The 21,489-nt window shown below is 45.6% G+C and overlaps 3 long non-coding RNA genes across 4 annotated transcripts in view; 1 reads left to right on the top strand and 2 right to left on the bottom strand.

Moving 5' to 3' along the window:
• LOC308584226 overlaps positions 1-16,642 on the top strand; it is a 66,144-nt gene extending 49,502 nt beyond the window's left edge. The window contains exon 3 of the long non-coding RNA XR_014006669.1: positions 16,395-16,642. This is a non-coding gene — a long non-coding RNA (uncharacterized lncRNA). The remainder of the gene's footprint in view (positions 1-16,394) is intronic.
• Positions 1,873-3,712, bottom strand: LOC308583286. Its single transcript, XR_014006162.1, has 3 exons — positions 3,507-3,712; positions 2,599-2,730; positions 1,873-2,109 (listed from the first exon to the last, which is right to left on the bottom strand). It is a non-coding gene; the product is annotated as an uncharacterized lncRNA (long non-coding RNA).
• Positions 16,643-21,117: 4,475 nt separating the features above from the next.
• Positions 21,118-21,489, bottom strand: part of LOC308584227 — a 31,224-nt gene continuing 30,852 nt past the window's right edge. For both annotated transcript variants that reach the window (XR_014006671.1, XR_014006672.1), the window contains exon 3: positions 21,118-21,353. This is a non-coding gene — a long non-coding RNA (uncharacterized lncRNA). The remainder of the gene's footprint in view (positions 21,354-21,489) is intronic.

Here is a 21,489-nt window from a genome sequence, read left to right as displayed (position 1 = left end):
GTTGACATTCCTACATTGCAGGGGGTTGGACTAGATGACCTTGGGGGTACCTTCCAACTCTACCATGCTATGATTCTCTGATCCAGCAGACTCTTCTTATGTACTTATGTGTATGTATGAACATAGCTGGAAGTATTGGTACTGTTACACAGTGCATCTCTCAGACTCTTGGGAAATGACTCATCCTGTTGCTTGTCATTATAGAAAAATTGGGGGTTGTCTTTTACAGCCCACCTCTCCATCAACAGACTACGTGTCCCCTAAGTCCATTATTGGTCAGAGAAGAACGGATGGAGGGAGAAGGCAGTAGAAAGCAAGCAAAGAAGATGTTTGTTTTTCTGTTGCAAACTAAGTTCTCCCGCTGCATGGAGATGAGGATCCAGAAAAAAAGGTGTGTAAGAGCTTTCAAAGACTTTAGAAATTGCCCAGCCCCTTAGCCAGAGACCACCCAAAAGCATCATGCAAGCATCACAGAAAGAAGCAGTCTACACAAAATATCCCTTTAATACAGGATTTGAAGGTTTGTCCAAGATACCGGTACTTTCTTCTGCAGATAAATATTTGGGGTCAATAAGACTCAAGATGGCTTCTGGACTGCTCTCCTGCACTCTTCCAGACATGGGATTTATCTACTTATGTGTGTGTGTGCTTACCTTGTGCACTTAGGAACATTTGTTTTATTTATGACACCTTTGAATTCTTATGACCCTGTTTATGGGAGATGGAATTCCAAACAATCTCCTTCCTTAAGTTTCTGAAGGCTTCCTTTGCAAAGCGCAGCTGACACCAATCCCAGAATGCTCAGAGCTAGGGACAGAGGAAGCTGGGCAGTTATGAGCTCTCAGACCTACAAAGGGATCCATCCCCTGAGAAAAAGCAACATCAACAATGGGAGTAGGGAGAGGTCCTTGAGCTATTGCAGTCCTGAGTCATTTCAGCCTTTGTAGGTCAAAACCAGCACTTTCAATTGGGTCCAATTCAAAGTTCTTTAGCTTGGACTAGAAGACCCACAGGGACCATTCCAACTTTACAATTCTAGGATTCTCTAATTTTGCCAGGATTTAAATTCCCACCCAGCCATGAATCTCACTGGCTGGCTCTGGGCCAGTCACTACCTTTCAGCCTAGCCTACCTCATAGGGTTGTTGCCAGGAAGGTGTGCAAAGGATGGGGACCAAGATGATCAAGGTTCTGGAAAAGAAGCCATATGTGGAATGGTTGAGGGAGCTGGGTAAGGTTTAGCATGGAGAAGAGGAGACTTAGAGAAGATACGATATTGATCTTCAAATATTTTAAGGGCTGTCACGTGAAAGATGGAGCAAGCTAGTTTTCTCCTGCTCTGGGGGTAGGGCCCAAACCAATGGATTCAAGTCCCATGAATGGAGATTCTGACTGAGCTCTGGGAAGATATTTTTGAAGGAAAGAGTTGTTTGACCATGAAATGGACTCCCTCAGAAGGTGGTGGACTCCTTCAGTGGAGAATTTTAAGCAGAGATTGGGTGACCACCTGTCAGAGATTCTTTAGCTTGGACCAGTTGACCCTCAGGCTACCTTCCAACTCTATAATTCTAGGATTCTCTGATAATAATTGCAATCTTGCTCCATTTTGACCTGGAAGGGAATGTGTCTAGCATTGATTCTCCCCGCTCCCACCAACTGCCCCCTCAACCTACTTCAGATCTGGGCCAATTCCCAATTCCACAGATTTGCACAGAAGCACCTGCTAGTACTCCAGAAACAAAGAAAAATCACAACATGGAGAGGAACTGGCAGAACCCCCACCCCAACCCAGCGTCCCTTTTCATAGAAGGCACCACCACACAGAGGTTTCCAATGCAAGCATTTATTGGAAGGAAAAGCTAAAGCAAATAAGCAGGCGTATCCAATCCTAAACCCATTTACAAAGATGCCAGCCTCACTGAGCACAGCAGGACTTGCTCTGGAGTAAACAGGCAGAAAGGATTGGGCAGGGATGGATCCTTCCCAGGAGTGCCTTCAGCAGCAGCAGTGAGCAAGGAGGTTTCTGCAGATGTGCAGTCAAGGCAGCTGCATCTCCAGAGAAGAAGCGGGGTGGTCTTCCTTTCGTCAGAGGTGATGCGTGATGGGTCTGCTGTAGAGTTAAATGAAAAAGAGAGGAAACACCATGAATACAGTGGGTTAGGGTGCTCAAAACAGGCCAGGGACCCCCTGAAGACCAAAGAGCCAGATGCTATCTGAATTAGGATTTCACATGGTGGAGGAGTGGGGTTCAGCTCCTGGATGTTGGGAGAGGTCTCCATTCCAAACACAAACTGTTCCATGCACTCTCTGGAGCTGATGGGAGATATTCTCTAAAACATCTGGTGGCCACCTGGTTGACCAAGGCTGATCTCCCAAGTGACTCCAATTGTCATCAGGGAATTCTCAAGGTCCAAACTCAAAACAATGAATTTAGCATTCGGGAGAATCTAGCAAGCGCCACCCCTCCACTGCGTGGCTGTTAAGGGTCAAAGACAGGGGGAAGAAGCAGAGCTGTAACTCTCAGGCCTTTGGGGTCGTGTCTCTTTGAAATGCCACACACTTATTTTCAGGCACAGGTATGGCTTTGACTATAACTCACCTTAGCTGCGCTTGCAGCAACGCCTGTCTCCCGAACACTTCCCAATCTCTTTCTCGCCTTTGTTGCAGGTTTTTCTGCAGCTGCCCCCATTGTTCTGGCAATCCTGGGTGGGACGTTGAGCTCCAGTGAAATCTGCAGGGGAAAGTGAAGAGAAAAGCAAACTAAGAGAGGGAGATGCAACTACCAAGGAGAGGATCTACCTGGGAAGGCTGCTCCATCTCCCAGGACTGGCCTTCTACACCTTCCATCCTTTGTTCCTCAACAATCCTGCTAGCCAGGACATCTGGAGGGCACAAGTTGGGGGAGGCTGGTGCAGGATGAGTGCAGGGAAGGGGGCTGGGATGGAGAGTGAGCCCCTCCCCCTCCCACCTGCGCCTTCAGCAGGAGGTTTGAGCCAAGGTGGTAGGAAAACCTTTGTCAGAGTCACTGGCTTCCCTGGGGGCCACTAGCAACCTTGGAGAGAGAAGTTCTCTTGCCCAGGAAACTGGCCCACTCTCTTCCCCACTACAAAGCTGATTGCACTGAAATGTGTTATTACAGATTTTATAGCAACAGCTTCTTTGGATCAGATTCCATATTTTAGGCTTGGAATGGCAATCAGATCCCAAGAGCTTGACTGCTGGATCAGGCCAAAGGGGACTCATCCCCTTTGGCAGGGGGTTGGACTCGATGGCCCTTGTGGTCTCTTCCAACTCTATGATTCTATGATTCTAAGTCCATCAACCTGGTCTCACAGTGGCCAATCAGATGCCCCATTTGAGAAGCTCTCAAGGGGGACAGGGGGCAAGAGAATTCCTCACCCATCCCTTTGGGATTCCCTGCAAGTGGTATTCAGAGGCAGCTTTAAAAGGAATAAAGCTAGAGAACTGTGGAGCTCAGAGAAGAAGCATCTGAGAAGAAGGCCTTACCTGGAGCCACCAGCATCAGGAGGAGGAAGGCGAGAGAGAGGAGGCAGAAGATCTTCATGGCTGGAGGTTGGTGGGAATCCTGGAGATGCCTGAAGCCAAGTGGAAGAGCAGTTGTCTGGGGAAGGAGAGGTCCCTCTACTTATAGGTGGATGGAGGACTGATGAAACCTTGTGGGAATCCAAATGTCTTTCACAGCATAGATGTCTCAATCCCTGTGGGGCAGAAGAAGTTGAGAATTGCTGTCTGGATTTGAGTAATGCTCTTGTGCAAAACCACATACGGAACAATGACCACAAACCAGGCTAGTGTCACTGACTGACAAAGAGAAGCAGAGAGAGTTGTTGCTGATGCTCAGCCATGGGAGAATTAATTTCCCAGCTATGCTTTGAGTTTACCATGAAGTTAATAGAGGGAAAGCACGTTCTTGGAGGAGAGGGCTATCCGGGCTCCTGGCCCCCAGGGCTCTCTTTTCCCTCCACTGCTTCAGTCTCTGAACTCCAGTTGCTCACAATCACAAGCGAGGCCATGGCTGTTTCTCATATGTGTGTTTCTGGTAGCCTTCTTATTACCATTTGACTCTTGTAGGCTGCTGGTCTGATCCAGCAGGGATCTCCTTATGCCCTTTGCAGATTTTAGGTTTCTTCAGATAACGCATTAAAAAAATATCCTTCACAGCTCACAGTTAAAGAATGGAGTTTGCTCCTACAGGAGATAGTGCCATCAAATTAGATGGTTTTGAAAGGCTCTTATTTGTGGGTTATCAATGGCTCCTGGTATCCCACTGTATGGGTTTGGGTTCCCTTCATGTGACTGGGGAACCACCTTGGAAAATTCAAAGAAGAGTCAATTTGGAAGGGTGATTCTGTTCTGGTTCACGTTATGTTGTGGAAAGTGCAAATTAGCTGGACAGGCCTTTAATTACCAGCTGAATCTAATGTCTCCCATTTCCCTGGCAAAAACTCAAAGCGGATCCCACTGGCAAGCAATCCATTGAAGAACGACAGTGTGATTTTTTAGCATCCTTTTGAGGTCATTCCTTTTCTTTTCCATATTTGGAGTACAAATAGTGGGGGGAGGGGAGAAGAGACATATCTTCTTCTTTGACACCTGAAGGTGTTAAAAAAAAGAGAGAGGTTATACCTGTATAACCTCTGTATAACCTATATACGACGGCCTGTTGTTGTTTTTTTAAATGAGCAAGGTCCTAACCAAAGAAGAATGGCAGCTTAAGCTAGTGGAATATGCGGCAGCTTGCAGATCTAACGTACAGAATAAGAGAACAAGAAAACATTGGTTTAAAGAAGATTGGAAAATATTTATTGACTATATGGGAGGAAATTGTGTGCACTTGAAAATGTTGGCTGCATTAAGATAAATTCAACATTGGAAGTAAGTTTTGATGGATGTAATAATAAAATACTGAATGGATTAGTTTATATAAAATATACTGGGATTTATGCTATGCAAAATGAACCATGGAAAGAGAAGAAGGGAAGTCACTGATATTCTCTCTAGCACACTCTCTGCATTCCTGTCATTCTCACAGCGAGGTGGAGATGATAAACTACCCTTCACAGCTCTCTGGGAAGAATGCAGGCTTCTCTTTTGTTGGCTGCTTCTCTACTCCTCTGGAGCTCTTATACCTTGGGCAGAAGTGTTCATGACACATGTGAGGCTGGTGGGAGTTTTTGCACTTCTATACCGCTTGTTTGTCACAACAGCCTCTCATTGGTTTACAAAGGAGAGTGTGAGCTTGTGGGAGAGAGCAAGACTAGACAGGCCTTTTGGCTGGTCTGTTTCAGGGCTCTTCTCATGCAAAGTCCTTCAGATCCACATCTCATACCATCATTTCCACCTGGGCTTTCCCTCCACCATCTGCAACTCAATGGCTTGTCTCCAAATTCACAAATTGACTTCAGATTCCTCTCCTCTCCCTGGACAGTGGTGAGGAAACCATCTCTGACCCAGGAACCACCTGGAATCTGATCTGGAGAGTCATTCCAATCTTTAGAGCAGGTTTTGAGGTGCCTGGGGGGAGTCTTCAGGAGAGAGGAGGAAATGTCCTATACCAAGCAGAAATCTCTTGCCTGAACAGGACAGCAGCCTTGGAAACCACCCAATCATTCCAGCCCCTAACTGTCCCATTGCCCTTCCAAGCCCTCAATCAGACTCCATATCCATTTTTTCCAAAGAAAGGGCAGGTTTAACTCTCTTTTTCCGAATGGTCTGAATGTGTGTGTTGTGCTGTTTGCATTTTACTTGTGGTGCTGAAGCAACACTTTGTTTTGATATTGTTGGCAATGGCAGGCATTGGTATGAAATTGTGTGCACTGTTGTGAATTTATGTGTCCATGGGAGAGAGATGGGGGCTCAAAAGTCAGGGTTACATTCCCATATTATTCTGGGGGAGGAGTATTAGTGCCGGTCATGAGCTGTTGGTCTGTGCTGTGTCCTATCCTGTGAAACCTATGGGGCATCTGCTCATCTTTTGGAACCTACACAGACATGGGATGTCTTCAGCATCCTTTCCCAAGAGACTGAAGTGCAAGATGCAGCAGGCAAGGTGGGGAGCCTGTGGTCTCACCACAGAGTTCTGTTTCCTCACCATGTCTGGCTCCAAGTCAGACAAATATTGCTCCATGATCAGCGAATCTCCACAGACTGAAAAGGTGTGTGAAGTAACAGGCAGCTGCTTCCGTGAAACACAGTGGAATTGGGAATTGGCCCAGATCAGAAGGAGGTTGGGGGGGGGAGGTTGGTGAGAGTGGGGGACAGCAATGCCAGGTCAAAATGGAGCAAAATGGCATTTATCGTAGAATCCTGGAATTGTAGAGTTGGAAGGAACCCTGAGAGTCATCTAGTCCAAACTTAAAAATCCCTGACAGGTGGACATTGAATCTCTGCTTAAAAGCCTTCACTGAAGGAGAGTCCACCACCTTTGTTTTTTTTTTTTTTTTGGCTTTCCTGTTATATCTCGTCATCAACACATACTATGTTTCAGTCATACATAAATTCATAAGAAAAAGATAAAAGTAAAGGTAAAGGACCTCTGACAGTTAAGTGCAATGACAATCGACTCTGGGGTTGTGGTGCTCATCTCACTTTACTGGCTGAGGGAGCCGGTGTTTGTCCGCAGACAGTTTTTCTGGGTCATGTGGCCAGCAGGACTAAGCCATTTCTGGTAAAACCAGAGCAGTGCACGGAAACGCCGTTTACCTTTCCGCCGGAGCGGTACCTATTTATCTACTTGCACTTTGAAGTGCTTTTGAACTGCTAGGTTGGCAGGAGCAGGGATCGAGCAATGGGAGCTCACCCCGTAGCGGGGATTCGAACCGCCGACCTTCCGATTGGCAAGCCCAAGTCTCAGTGGTTTACACCATAATGCCACTCACACCCCCCGCCCGAAAATATACTGCTGAGTATTTTTGCAGCCTGTTATGATTATTTTCTTGTTCTAATATTTTCCCATATAATCCATAGATAATATCCAGACCTCTTTCCGTCTTCCCCCTATGGTCCGCATCCCAACAGTGACTTCAAGATAGCCGTTCTCACTTTCTGCCATACTTGACATTTCCTTTCTTCGTTTTCTTGGGTGGGAACTGGTGGAGGCTGTCTGGGAAGTCCCTTGGGCTGTGCTCACCCTCCCCTCCAGGAATTGGTCTAATAATCTCTTAAAATCCTCCAATTTTGTGGACATCACTACATCTTGGACAAGACAGTGGGAATTTGTGACACTGGTCCTGAAAGCAATGCAATTGTGAAAGCAATGGAATTTGTGACACTGGTCCTGAAAGCAATGCAATGGCTGGCAGTGAACTACAGGGACCAATTTAGGGTGTTGGAATGAGCAGGCTCAAAAGTGCCCCTAAATAAGCATGCTTGTAACCAAAACACCTGGGAACCACACCCACACCTAACTCTGGAAATATACTCATTCCCATTTATAAAACGCATGCCCTGCTTTATTCTGTCCACAAAATATTTGCTCAAAGGATAGAAGCAACATCGATCCAACCACTAAAATACAGAACAAACTGAAAACAGAAGCAAAAACGAGAGCATTGGCCAATTTGGTCAATTTTGGTTTCTTCCAGTGTCTCCTTTTCCAAGCTGCAGCTGAGTTTTTCCATTTCAGTGTGCTTTTAAGAACAACACACTCCCCAAGAAAACTCATCAGCATTTCTGTGTGGTTTTCTCCCGATAACATGTCTGTATGTAATTTTGCCTGATCTGCAGATTTTGGCAGGGCAATTTCCCTGGATGAAATTCACTTTCACATGCTGTTTCCATGAATATATATGGGAACATCAGAGACACCCTTCGCCCTGGCTGTGCTTGGTTGGGCAATGACACTCTGATCACCGTAATGCCAAGGCTGTCGAGCAGCTGAATGAGTGGGGCAGGTTGGGTGTGGGGACAGGTGGTAGAAACACAGGTGTTTCATTATGGGAAGTAAGGTGGATTCATAAAGGAGTTTGATGGGGACTTTGGGTGAAGCTGAGTGTCTTGAAAGGACCTTTTCATTCAGCAACTATGGAACTCACTTCAACAAGAGGCAGTGATGACCAGCCAGTTGCATGGCTTTAAAAGCAGATTGGGCAAACTCATGACTTGGTCTGCCTTTCAGTGGCAACTTGCCATGATGGCTTCTTCCTGCCTCTTCCTGAAAATGGCACTTAGGGCCACAGTGGTGACCAGCAGCCACCCGTATCCTACAAGGAAGGCCTTTTCAAACCCATCTAAGGTGGCAGCTACCACTATGTTTGAAGGAGCAACGTAAATACTTTAAGAGTGTGCTGTGAAGGACCTCTTTTACAAGTGCATCATCTGAATGAATTTTAATTCTGTGAAGGGCATTAGAAGAATTTTGCTGGATCATGCCAATGGCCTACAAGATTCAAGTATCTTGTTCTCACAGGAATAACCAGAAGCTAACGGAAACAAAATTTGGGAGCAACAGCAACCCCCTTGCTTCTGATTCTGAGAACTGGAGTTCAGAGGCCAACAACGGAGGGAGAACGTAGCCATGATGGCCAGTAGCCCGGATAGCGCTCTCCTCCAAGAAATAAAATATCTGTAATCTCAAGGCATTCTTGGGAAATTCCTTCATCAAGGGCACCATTTAGAAACAACCCAATTCCCTCTCTTTGCCGGTCATTCTTCCATATATGGTTTTGCACAAGAACATTACTGAAATTCGGACGGCTCTTCTCATCTTCTTCTGCCCTGCAGGGCTTGCGACATCTATCCTGTAAAAGACATTTGGCTTCCCACAGGGTTTCAACAGTCCTCCATCCACCTATAAATAGGGGGACCTCTTCCACTTGGCTCCTGGTACCTCCATGATTCCCACCAACCTCCAGCCATGAAGATCTTCTGCCTCCTCTCTGTTGTCGTCCTCCTCTTGATGCTCCTGGCTCCAGGTATGGAGATCTTCCCTTTTTCTTTAACTTTTCACCTTTATTATTTTATTCACATAATATACACTCTTTACAACAAACATCTCCAAAACAAACATACAACTCCAAAATAAAATCATATGTAACAAAACCGTAAGTCTCGTGTTTTCATTTACACTGATCTCCTCTCCAATACCTTTACTTGATATTTCTTGCTGCTTCTTGCTTTCCTTATAGAATCTTTATGAAGATTTAAATCTCTTAAATCCTATACCAATCTTTAACAATTTCAATTAATCCCTTCACTTCCCTCCACCCACGTGTGATCTTCTTTGCCTATTATTTTTGTTATTGTTGTGTTATTCACTTTATTTGTTATTCCATCCTTGGTATATTATTATCCAATCTCCTCGCGCCTTTTAAACTTTTGCATATTGATTTTTAAGCTCCAGCACAGACTTTTTTCATGCCTTCCTTAATGCATTCCCACTCTTTATTAATTTTTTGATTAGAGTATCCTCTAATTGATGCTGTTAATTTTGCCATCTCCGCAAATTCAATAAATTTCATTCTCCATTCCAATAATTCTGCTATTTTATCAGTTTTCTCAGATTCTCTACAACTCTCTGCTTTATTCCTTTTAAACCTGCCTGTGGATCCCACTTGCAAGGAACCCCAAAGGGATGGGTGGAGAATTCCTTTGCCCCTCTGTCCTCCTTGAGAACTTCCCAAACGGGGCATCTGGTCGGCCACTTGAAGAGCAATGTGCTTCCTTTGGCTCGATCCAGAAATCAGGCACTTTCTATGATCTCACTGTAATACTAATCTTGCAACATGAAATATCATCCATAGGAATTGCTTTAAGATGTTTAATACAGTGGTCCCTCAGGTTACATACGCTCCAGGTTACATACGCTTCAGGTTAAAGACTCTGCTAACCCAAAAATAGTGCTTCAGGTTAAGAACTTTGCTTCAGGATGAGAACAGAAATTGGGCTCCGGCGGCCTGGCAGCAGCAGGAGGCCCCATTAACTAAAGTGGTGCTTCAGGTTAAGAACAGTTTCAGGTTAAATACGGACCTCCGGAAGGAATTAAGTACTTAACAAAGGGAAGCCAGTCTCTCTCCCCCCCCCAATAAATTTTTATTATTTTCTTTTCTTTTTTTAAATAATATTTATTACTTTCCAACAATTTGAACATTACATAGAAAAAGAAAATAAACAATACAATACAATACAAAAACAATAGCTAACACTAAACTAACAAAAACAATTTAAACTAAGAAAACAAAACAAAAACAATTTAAAACACATCAAATAGTTTCAATCTTTCATTCACTTATTTCCATGACCTCCTCACACCTCCCTTTTTGTATTCCACTTCTATTAGTTGTTTCAGCAATTCCTTTCCATCTTCCTCTGCTTTCTATCCTATAATTATTTTAACACATATTAACCTTATTTTTCCCTTTAATTCTCTATTAATCTATTTATACCTAATTCCTTATAACATTTCTGCTGAAGCCATATAACTTCATTCCAACATTTTTCTAACATTCATTAATTTTACAATATTTCTGTAAATAGTCTTTAAACATTTTCCAATCTTCTTCCGCCGACTCTTCTCCCTGGTCTCGGATTCTGCCAGTCATTTCCGCCATTTCCATATACAGTGGTGCCTCGCAAGATGAAAAGAATCCGTTCTGTGATTCTCTTCGTCTAGCAGTTTTTTCGTCTTGCGAAGCAAGCCCATTGACGGATTAGCGGATTAGCGCTATTAGCGGCTTTTAGCGGCTTTTAGCGGCTTTTAGCGGCTTTTAGCAGCTTATCTGCTGATCAGATCAGCTGATAAGCGGCTTAGCGGCTTAGAAAAGGGGGGGGGAAACCCAGCAGGAACTTGCAAGACATTGTCGTCTTGCGAAGCAAGCCCATAGGAAATTCGTTTTGCGAAGCACCTCCAAAACGGAAAACTCTTTCGTCTAGCGAGTTTTCCGTCCTGCGAGGCATTCGTCTTGCGGGGCACCACTGTAGTCCATCAACTTCATCTGCCATTCTTCCCAGGTGGGTAAATCTTGTGTCTTCCAATACTTCGCGATGAGTATTCTTGCTCCTGTTGTAGCATACATAAAAAAAAGTTCTATCCTTCTTTGGCACCAATTGGCCGACCATGCCCAGGAGAAAGGCCTCTGGTTTCTTCAGAAAGGTATATTTGAATACCTTTTCCATTTCATTATAAATCATCTCCCAGAATGTCTTAATCCTTGGGCATGTCCACCAAAGGTGAAAGAATGTACCTTCAGTTTATTGTCAGGCAAATGGTAAATTTTTGCAAGCTTGACTGGTGTCATGTACCACCTATAAATCATTTTCATTAAGTTTTCTCTTAAGGTATTACATGCCGTAAAATTCATACCTGTGGTCCATAACTGTTCCCATTCAACCATCATTATATTATGTCCGACATCTTGTGCCCATTTAATCATAGCTGATTTCACCGTTTCATCCTGGGTGTTCCATTTCAACAGCAAGTTATACATTTTTGACAAATTCTTGATTTTGGAGTCTAACAGTTCTGTTTCCAATAATTTTTTATTATTTTCTTAACACAGTCTTATACAATACATCAAACCACATATATACTTTTAGCTCTGCCGAGCTTGCAACTTCCCTCCTTCCCTTCAACAGGTATCCCTTATTCTCTTAAATTGCGTATTTTAGTATTCAACCTCTTATCTGTCTTTACATTGTAGCAGTTATTTCAGTCCTGCCAGTGTTTTTAAGGTTTTATAATTATCCTTTAGTTACACAGTAAATTTACTCCAAATTTCCTGGAATCTCTGATCATCCTGATCCTGAATTCTGCCAGTCAGCTTGGCTAACTCCACATAGTTCATCATTTTCGTCTGCCACTCCGCAATGGTAGGGATTTCTTGTAACCAGTCTCTCTGACGCAGCCTTCCTGACCGCCTTGGCTCAGCTCTTTTGCTGAAGGTGCAGGCAGGAGGGGAAGGGTCTCTCTCTCCACCCCAGACCCTTTCCCTGCATTCATCCTGCACCAGCCTCCCCCAATGTGGCCCCCTCCAGGTTTCTTGCCCTGCAGGGTTATCAGGGAAGAAGAGCTGAAGGTGCAGAAGTGTGGGAATGTTCAGGGATGCAGGAGAAGATATATTGTCTGATTATAGCCTTTCCAACTTGTGTTAACAAGTTCACAATTTAGCAGAGTACCATTCCCCTTTTTAAACTCACAGCGGATGCGTTTGCTCAGGCTCGCTAAAGCCTCTATAATAACTGTTCTGGTATTTCCCCCTTATTCCCTCATCAAAGATAAGACACGACACAGTCTTCTATAAAAGTATAAAAAGAGTTTACTCACTCACATTCTGTTCACAATTGGATCCCAGAAGGCAGACTTAGCTTAGAAAAGTAACATATCCCTGGAAACTATCTCATAAGGAGACAGTCCCTTTGTCCTCTCTTAGCTGGAAGCCAAGAGAGCATCTTTGGCTAAGCAGATGTTGCTTCTTTGAAGGAAGAGGAGAGAGAGAGAGATGGCTGCCCCTGCCCTGTGCTTTTGTCGTTACCTGCACAGGTGAGGCCACGCCCACCTCTAGTCACATGCAGAGGAAGTCTGTCCCAGCCCAGAAGGAAACAGGAAGTTTACCTGCTGACTGGACAAACATTCCTCCCCATGTGTAAACATGTCCACTCTAGGAATGTTGCACTTGACTGCTCTTGTGTTTCACATCCCACAAGAAGGTCAGTTCTGGGGGTGCAGAGCTGGCTTCAAATGGTTCTTTTTCCTCCCCCAGATTTCACTGGAGCCCAAAATGCCAATGAAGCATGTCGCCTTGCCGGCGGGAGCTGCCATTATTTTAGGTGCTGGAAAGGCAAAACAGAAATTGCTAAATGCTCAGGAAGCAAAGTTTGTTGCCGTTAAGGTGAGTTAGGTCAAATTATATCTGTGTCTCAAAGAGAGATGACCCCAAAGTTACAGCTCCGTTTCCACCCACAGTCACAATATAATAATAATAATAATAATAATAATAATAATAATAATAATAATAATAATTATTTTTATTTATGTCCCGCCCTTCCCTGCCAGAGTCGGGCTCAGGGCAGCTAACACCAATAAAATCACAGTAAAAACATAATAGCGGGGAAAGAGACGGGGGGGAGGAAAAGGGAAAAAACACAATTTAAAATACAGGTTAAAATGCAATTTTAAATACAGCCTCATTTTAAAGTAGCTGAAAAATCAAGACCATAAGGGGAGGGAAACATAAGGGTCAGACCGAGTCCAAACCAAAGGCCAGGCGGAACAGCTCTGTCTTGCAGGCCCTGCGGAAAGATGTCAAGTCCCGCAGGGCCCTGGTCTCTTGGGACAGAGCGTTCCACCACGTTGGGGCCAGTGCTGAAGAGGCCCTGCCCTAGTTGAAACCAATCTAACCTCCTTGAGGCTCGGGACCTCCAAATTGTTGTTATTTGTGGACCTTAAGCTCCTCTGCAGGGCATACCAGGAGAAGCGGTCCTGTAGGTACGTGGGTCCTAGGCCGCATAGGCCTTTAAAGGTCAAAACCAGCACCTTTTTTTAAAAAAAAAAATCATATTTATTAAAGTTTCCAAAAATATAGAAATACAAAGAAAAAGAAAAAGAAAAGAAGATACTTAAAGCCTTACTTTCATTACCTACTTTCTGGGACTCCCCCCTCCCCCTCCCAACTGTATTCCCCTTTCATTAATTTGGTTCTACAAGCTCTCACTCCAAATTTGAAACTTAGTTTGTTTAACCCACTATCCAAATTGAATTATACAAGTCTCACCAGCATCCCACATCATTAACAAAAAGAAAAAAGATTTTCCCCAAGATCCATCCCAGTTCCTTCCACGAATTCCCTTTTTTAAACAGGTCCAATCAAATTAAAATGACATACGTAAGATATATAAAGAAATAGAAAATAAAAGATATAAAAAGATTCAAAAGATGGTTACACAGCCTTTGGATTCCAAATCTCCCCCCCCCCCTTCCCCGGTTTGAATTCCCCATGTCCATCAGTCTATATGTTATCAGCCTGGAGGTCTCAAGTCATGGCCAAATTTCTCCCCAGTTCCATCTTGCCGGTTTTCTTCTAATTTATTAATTTTAATAATAGTTAACTTCAAACGTCCAATCTAACAGAGGCCTTTAATTTCCTTGATCTTTACCACTCCTCCCATTGTTCTTTCCGTGTCGTAGTCAGTCCTTTGTTCTTCTTTTTCCTCACTTTCTCAGGTTTCTTGTCCTGTTCAGCTGCTAAAACGTTCTAATTCAGAAATCTAGTATCTCTACAGAGGTTTGTTATTCAGGAACAAAAACTTATGTCCAGTCCCTCCCTTTCTTCAATAGAGAACTCTATTGTCTCCTTTAATGTAAACACCTCTGTAGACAAAATACAGTTTCAGTTTTGCAGCTTTCCCAGAAGATAACGCGAATCCAAGAGTATTTTTCCACTTACGACCGTTCTTGTAATGTCCCAAAACCCCTCTAGGGGGATTGTAATAACTTTGTATCCTCTAATCCAAAAGTCAAATTGTTGTTCCTTATTTTCCGACAGTTTATATCCATATTGTAGCAAATTGTAACAAAATTAGCCAGCAAAGTCCTCATAACAAAGTCCTCTTTATATTCTCCAGCTTTGACAGCTACTTTGACAGCTGTCAAAGTCTCCGTCTCTCTTCACCAGGCTCTGCGAATCGCCCCAGTTCCCAGGGGGGGTTGCATTTTCCTTCTCACCCTCCACTCTTCTCCTCCAGCACAGTTCTTATAATTTCCCATCGTGGAATTAATTATTTTTATCAACAGTATGCTTCTCTTTCGACCTTGGTTTCCCAGTCCTTGTTTTAGAGTGTTTACAATAGGGGGGGGATTGACTTCCTTTTTAGATCACCCCCGCTCGTGCCAAATCCGAAAGAAAAAATTCCTTTTGAAACCCGGTTTCCCAATTACTCACGGGTTGTTGTTAATAGTCTTCCTTTTGAACCCGGTTTCCCAATTACTCACGGGTTGTTGTTAATAGTCTGAATTTCCAATGGAAGAAGTCAGCGCTCTCCGTCGAATGGCATGCGGCTGCGCTCGGCAGGGAAAGCAGAGGACTCAAAGCACCACGCCGCTCCCCGGCACCCGATCCGAAGCCTTTAAAAAGGCTCCTTCACGAGTCGGGAGGGCGCTGATGGTGCCAGCCGAGTCACCCATGTCCACGGGCTCCGTGCCCGTGGTTTTTATGGGTCCCCGCGTCGCCGGCGCGGTAGGACCCAGCCCCTGCCGAGCAGACTCCCTCCGGAGCTCGGAGGGAGTCCGCCATTCGGCGATGGCGCCAACCCGGAAGTCCCAAAACCAGCACCTTAAACCTGCCCCTGGACTCCACTGGGAGCCAGTGCAATCTCTCTTAGCCTGGAAAGGAAACCCATCTTTGACTGACCACTTCCTCAGATAGCAAAGGCAACCCGCGTGAAGCATCTCTGTGAAGGTTGTTTTTGTATCAAAGAACTGTAGAGTTGGAAGGGAACCCACACATCCTGCAATGACTGGAAGGGGAAGGGTTAAGTGTCCTGCTCAAATTTGTCATGGCTTATCTGGATCTGCACTACGTACCTGCTCCTGTTCCTCTGTTAAAGAAAGAAAGACTCATAGAATGGTAGAGTTGGAAGGGACTCCAAGGGTCATCTAGTCTAACCCCCTGCAATGCAGGAATCTCAACTAAAGAGTCCATGACAGATGGCCATCAAACCTGTGCTTAAAAACTCCAAGAAAGTCCACAACCTCCTGAAGGAGACCGTTTCACTTTCATTCAGCTCTTACCATCTGAAAATTCTTTGTGATGTTTAGCCGCAATCTCCTTCCAGAGCCTTTCATCAAGTCCTCCCAAATACTGCCTTCTGTCCGTCTCTTCCCACACAATGTCTCCATCATAAGGTCCCAATCCAATCTCATGCTGCCAGCATTCAAAGTATTACCCATCAGAACTTGCCTCTATGTTGGGGAGTGACTGTTTCGTTCACCAACCAGCTCCTGAAAACAATTTCAGGTGTGTTAGATTCTCTCCACCTGCTCAGTTCCATGTTCCAGGTTATGGTTTTGAGAATGCTCCCGCCCTTGTAGTACTTTCTTTCCAGGAGCTGAGAAATGATAACTCCCAAAGCAAGCAGGCCAACCTTTGGCAACCCTTAAGATTAAGAGCCTCATGTTCTACCAACTGAGGACTACAACTCCCAGCAGCCCCAGGCTACAAGGTCATGTGATGATGGGTGTAGATGGGAGGGCTTGGGGTCAGGATGGAGACACTCCCCCCAACACATCCCACATTTAGCCGGAGGTCTGAAACAAACCCTCCGTGTGCAATTTGAGCACCTACAACAGTCAGGCTCTTCTGCCTCCCAGTTGGAGTTACTGGTTCAGGTTTTCAGAACCACCACCACCACCATCCATTTCAACAGTGTTTCCTCTTCTCACAGGTGGGGGGTAACTCTGCAGATCTCCAGTGCAAGACCTCTGGTGAAAGGAAGACCACCCTGCTCTCCTCTGATGTGCAGCTGCCTCGATTGCACCCCCATCTCTGCTGGGGAAGAAACCGCTTTGCTTGATGCTGCTGAAGAAGATGCTGGGAAGGAGTCAAGAGAGAGCCGTCCTGTCTGCCTGTCTACTCATGAGTAAGCCCCTCTGTGGCCAGTGGGGCCTGACTCCTTAGTAGATGGGCTCGGGATTGGAGCTTAGATTTGGTTTGCCTGCAAAAATGCTTTATCTTTTCTTTTTAATAAATGCAAACATTGGAAAACTTTGTGTAGGTCCATGTTGTGAAAATGTGTGCTGGGTCTTGTTTTCTGTTGGACTCTAATATATGATGTGCAAAACACATAAATACAAAAACACAGAGAGGCCAAGACAGGATATGTGGTTAGGATTCCATGGAGACATAAGATTCCTCCATGTGTCCAATATCCTGAAACAGGGCAGGGGAAGGTCTGAGCTCCTGCCAAATTCCTTTGCTGTTCTGATAGTGGCCAACTAGATGCCCACAAACAGGACCACAGCCCAAGAGTGCTTCTCCTTCCCACAGTCTCCTGCCATGACAAAGGCATTGTGATGTGCAGCCAGAGGTATCTTCAACATTGCCTGCAGAACCCCCAGGATCCCCATCCCTGTCTTATAGAATTGTGGATTTGTACAGTTGGAAGGGACACACAGGGTCATCTAGTCGGGTCCCCTGCAATGCAGGAATCTCAGCTGAAGCATCCACAACAGATGGCCATCCAACCTCTGCTTAAAAGCCTCCAAGGAAGGAGAGACCACAACCTCCTGAGGGAGACTGTTCCACTGTCAAATAGCTCCTACTGTCAGAAAGTTTTTCCCAATGTTTAGTTGGAAACTCCTTTCTTGTAAGTTGAAGACATTGGTTCGGCCCTACTTTTCAGAGCAGCAGAAAACAAGCTTGCTTCATCTTCTGTGTGACAGCCCTTGAGATATTTGATGGTGGCTATCGTATCTTCTTAAGGAAAGGTGGGTTGGAAGCTGCCCAAACCTTGTGATCATTCCTGGACAGATGAGGCCCCTCAGGTGAGTTCTTCTACCCCATCATCTGGGTGACACTCACATAACTCTCAAGATTTGATGCATCTTATGCTCTCCTCCCCCTCCTTCCTTGCTTCCATTCCATCATACCTCAATTCCTCAAGGAGCCCCTCACCCCATGTGAACCTACCGAGACCCTGAAATCATCATCTGAGACCGTTCTTTGTGTTCCTCCTCCCCAAGATGCCCAGAGGGTGGCAACAGATGAATGGGCATTTTCTGTGAGTGGATGATGTCCCCAGGGTGCTTTGGGGGAGATAGGGGTTTGTTTTTGTTTTTTATTATGCATTCTGTGTTTTTTATCTTGTATTATCTTGTATGTTGTGAACAGCCCTGAAATCTACAAAGGAAGGATGGTAAACAAATCAGAATCAGAATCATACCACCATGGACTAAAATACAATATCCATCATAAGTCAATACCTTTACTTGACTGACTACAGGTCACCAAAAAATGAGCAAGCTTTTGAGTTCTGCAGAACGCTTCTTTGGGCTGGATATTAAGCAAATGAGGTGGTGGGTGGAGGGCAAAAATCCGATCTAGGGTTAAAATCTGCCTTGGTGTGAGTCTTAAGGTGTAAAGGAAGAAGAAGGGTCAGACCGCTTGATACAGATGTTGCTTGGATAACAACTCTGGATCCCAGCCCTGACCATTGGCCACTGGTGGGAGTTACATCAGGAAGGTCAAAGCTTCCCAGACATGACTTGATACTGGAGATTCCAGGTTTCATGCTGGGAGGAGTACAACAGCCCATTCCCCATACTTTAAAGGATCAACTACAGCAGTTCCCTAGATTAAGGTTACCAGATTCTTTTTATTTATTTATTTATTTTATATTAATATTTTATTAAGATTTTTCCAAAAAGTTAACATCCACAAAAAACAACAAAAGTGAGAAAAAACGAACAACAAACATCAAGAATTCCAACAAAGAAACAGAAAAAAAGAAAAATACAAAAGAAAAGTTTAGCATAAAAAAGAACACTCTTTTATATTAATAACTTTCAAAACCTTATTCTCTTTGCTTCCACCCGCCTTCCCTTCTTGTATTCTACTTTAAAAGTTAATTCAGCAAGATCGTTTAATATACCAACTACAGCAGTTCCCTAGATTAAGGTTACCAGATTCTTTTTAAATGAATCCGGGGACGCAATGAATCAATCAATCAATCAATCAATAAATGTGTTCTGTTGAAATTGCTAATAAAAAATATTTAAATAAATAAATGCCACACGTTCGGGACACTGATGCTTCACCAATGGCGGTGGCAGAGAGGTGGCCGCTGCCTTGACCTCAACCGCCACATTTCCCCTTCCTCTGAGGTTTCACTCTCCTTTCTCCATGAGCCTGGACAGCCCCTGAGTTGTTGGTTCTTCTGTGGGGGGAGGGGGAGCAGTGCGCAGTAGGTCAGGCATGGAAGGCAGAGAAGAAGGGCCGAGAGCAGCAGTGGTGAGAGCCTCTGCACCACCATCACATGGGGACTTTCGAGCAGCTCCTGAAGCCAGCCAGAGCCAACTGCTCCGGGCTGCTGAGACTGCCGCTGCTGTGTTTCCCGGGGACATTGGATGAAATCCGGGGACATTCCGGGGATGGAATTTGTCTGGGGACTTATTCACAAATCTGAGGACTGTCCCCGGGAAACGGGGACATCTGGTAACCCGACCCTAGATCCAGCTCTGGCCTTAAATGAAACGTTGTCAGGTTCCCGGTGGTCTAAGGTATTAAAGAGACAGTCATATTTATGAATGGGAGACAGGACTTAAATTCCCAGCCAGCCATGAAGCTCACTGGCTGACCCTGGGCCAGTCACTACCTTTCAGCCTCACAGGGTTGCTGCCAGGACGAAATGAAGAGGGGGAGAACTGTGTGCCCCACCTTGAGCTTCCTGGCAGTTCGGACCCCTTGAGGGTACACCAAGAAGATGCAGACTCTGCACCCCTACATTCCGTTGACAATTGGGGGCCTTGGCACCAGGTGATTCACCCCCTTAGTAATTCTCATATATGTTAATTTAGCAATGGTTCCACCTTTTTCTGTGGCACCACAATTTAGGGAGGATATTGACAAGGCGTGCAAAGGAGGGTGTTCAAGATGATCAAGGTTCTGGAAATGAAGCCATATGAGGAATGGTTGAGGGAGCTGGGTAGGTTTAGCCTGGAGAAGAGGAGACTGAGAGGAGATATGATATTCATCTTCAAATATATTATGGGTTGTCATGTGGAAGATGGAGCAAGCTAGTTTTCTCCTGCTCTGGGGGGTAGGGCCCAAACCATGGATTCAAATTCCATGAATGGAGATTCCAACTGAACATTGGGAAGATCTTTTTGAAGGAAAGAGTTATTTGACAGTGGAATGGACTCCCTCAGAAGGTGGTGGACTCTTCTTCAGTGGAGAATTTTAAGCAGAGATTGGGTGGCCACCTGTCAGAGATTCTTTAGCTTGGACTAGTTGACTCTCAGGCAACCTTCCAACTCAATAATGCTAGGATTCTCTGATGATAATTGCAATCTTACTGCATTTTGACTTGGAAGGGGATGCAGTGGCGTAGCATGGGGGGTGCCAGGGGTGCCGGCCGCACCGGGCACAACATCTGGGGGAGGGCGCGAGTCCAGAGGGCCCAGCCCCGTCGTGCCCTCGGCCCGCCCCTATTGTCAGAGTGGCCGGCCAGCCTCTGCCTGCTCCTACCTTGCCCACCCGAGGACTGCGGCAGCGCCCATCCCCGTGGCCACCTACCCCCGCCTCGCCCATTGGCTTGCCTCCCTCGGCCCCGCCTCTCTCCGATGGCCGTGGGGGTGTCCTGCTCGGCGCCGGTGCCTTTTTTCAGGAGGTAGGGAGGCTGGACGGGGAGGTGGGGTCGGAAGCGGGCAGAGAAGGAGGGGAGCTCGTAGCCAAAAGGGCTGCACCGGCCGGCAAAGGGCCGGGGAAAGTTTGGAGAGGAGAAACGCACCGTCATGATTTCCCGGTGGAAGCGGCAGGATTAGGGATGGCGAAGCGTAATTATGCATGAATTTCGCTGGGTGAGAGCTTCGGGGATCGATCGGCGGAAATGGGAATCAATTGGAATATGAGAAAGAGAGAGGGGGGGACTATCATTCATAGGCATAGATTTGTAGGGTTAGGGGGCGCAAATCCACGGGTTAGGGGGCACAAATTACTTGCCTTGTCCCGGGTGCTGACAACCCACGCTACGCCGCTGAGGGGATGTGTCTAGCATTGCTTCCCCCCACACACCAACTCCCCCCTGAACCTCCTTCTGATCTGGGCCAATTCCCAATTCCACTGTGTTTCACGGAAGCAGCTGCCTGTTACTTCGCACACCTTTGCTGCCTGTGGATATTTGATGATCATGGAGCAATATTTGTCTGACTTGGAGCCAGACATGGTGAGGAAACAGAACTCAGCGGTGAGACCACAGGCTCCCCACCTTGCCTGCTGTTTCTTGCACTTCAGCCTGCCAGTTACTCCCAAATCTAATAAACGTCACAGGATGGAGAGGAACTGTCAGAGCCCCCACCCCACCCAGTGACCCTTTTCATACAAGGCACCACCACACAGAGGTTTCCAATGCTTGGATTTATTGAAAGGAAAAGCAAAAGCAAATGAGAAGGCAAATCCCATCCTAAACCAAGTTACAAAGATGCCAGCCTCACTGAGCACAGCAGGACTTGCTCTGGAGTAAATGGGCAGAAAGGATTGGGCAGGGATGGATCCTTCCCAGAAGCACCTTCAGCAGCAGCAGCAGTGAGCAGAGAGGTTTCTGCAGAGGTGCAGCCAAGGCAGCTGCATCTCCAGAGAAGAAGCAGGGTGGTCTTCCTTTCGTCAGAGGTGATGCGTGATGGGTCTGCTGTAGAGTTAAATGAAAAAGAGAGGAAACACCATGAATATTGGTGGGAGGGTGCTCAAAACAGGCCAGGGACCCCCCTGAAGACTCAAGAGCTGAATGCTATCAGAATTGGGATTTCACATGATGCAGGGGTGGG

The sequence above is a fragment of the Podarcis bocagei genome (assembly GCF_964188305.1).
Source record: "Podarcis bocagei genome assembly, chromosome: 3".
Classification (NCBI taxonomy): domain Eukaryota; kingdom Metazoa; phylum Chordata; class Lepidosauria; order Squamata; family Lacertidae; genus Podarcis; species Podarcis bocagei.
This window is presented reverse-complemented; position numbering and strand designations above follow the sequence as displayed.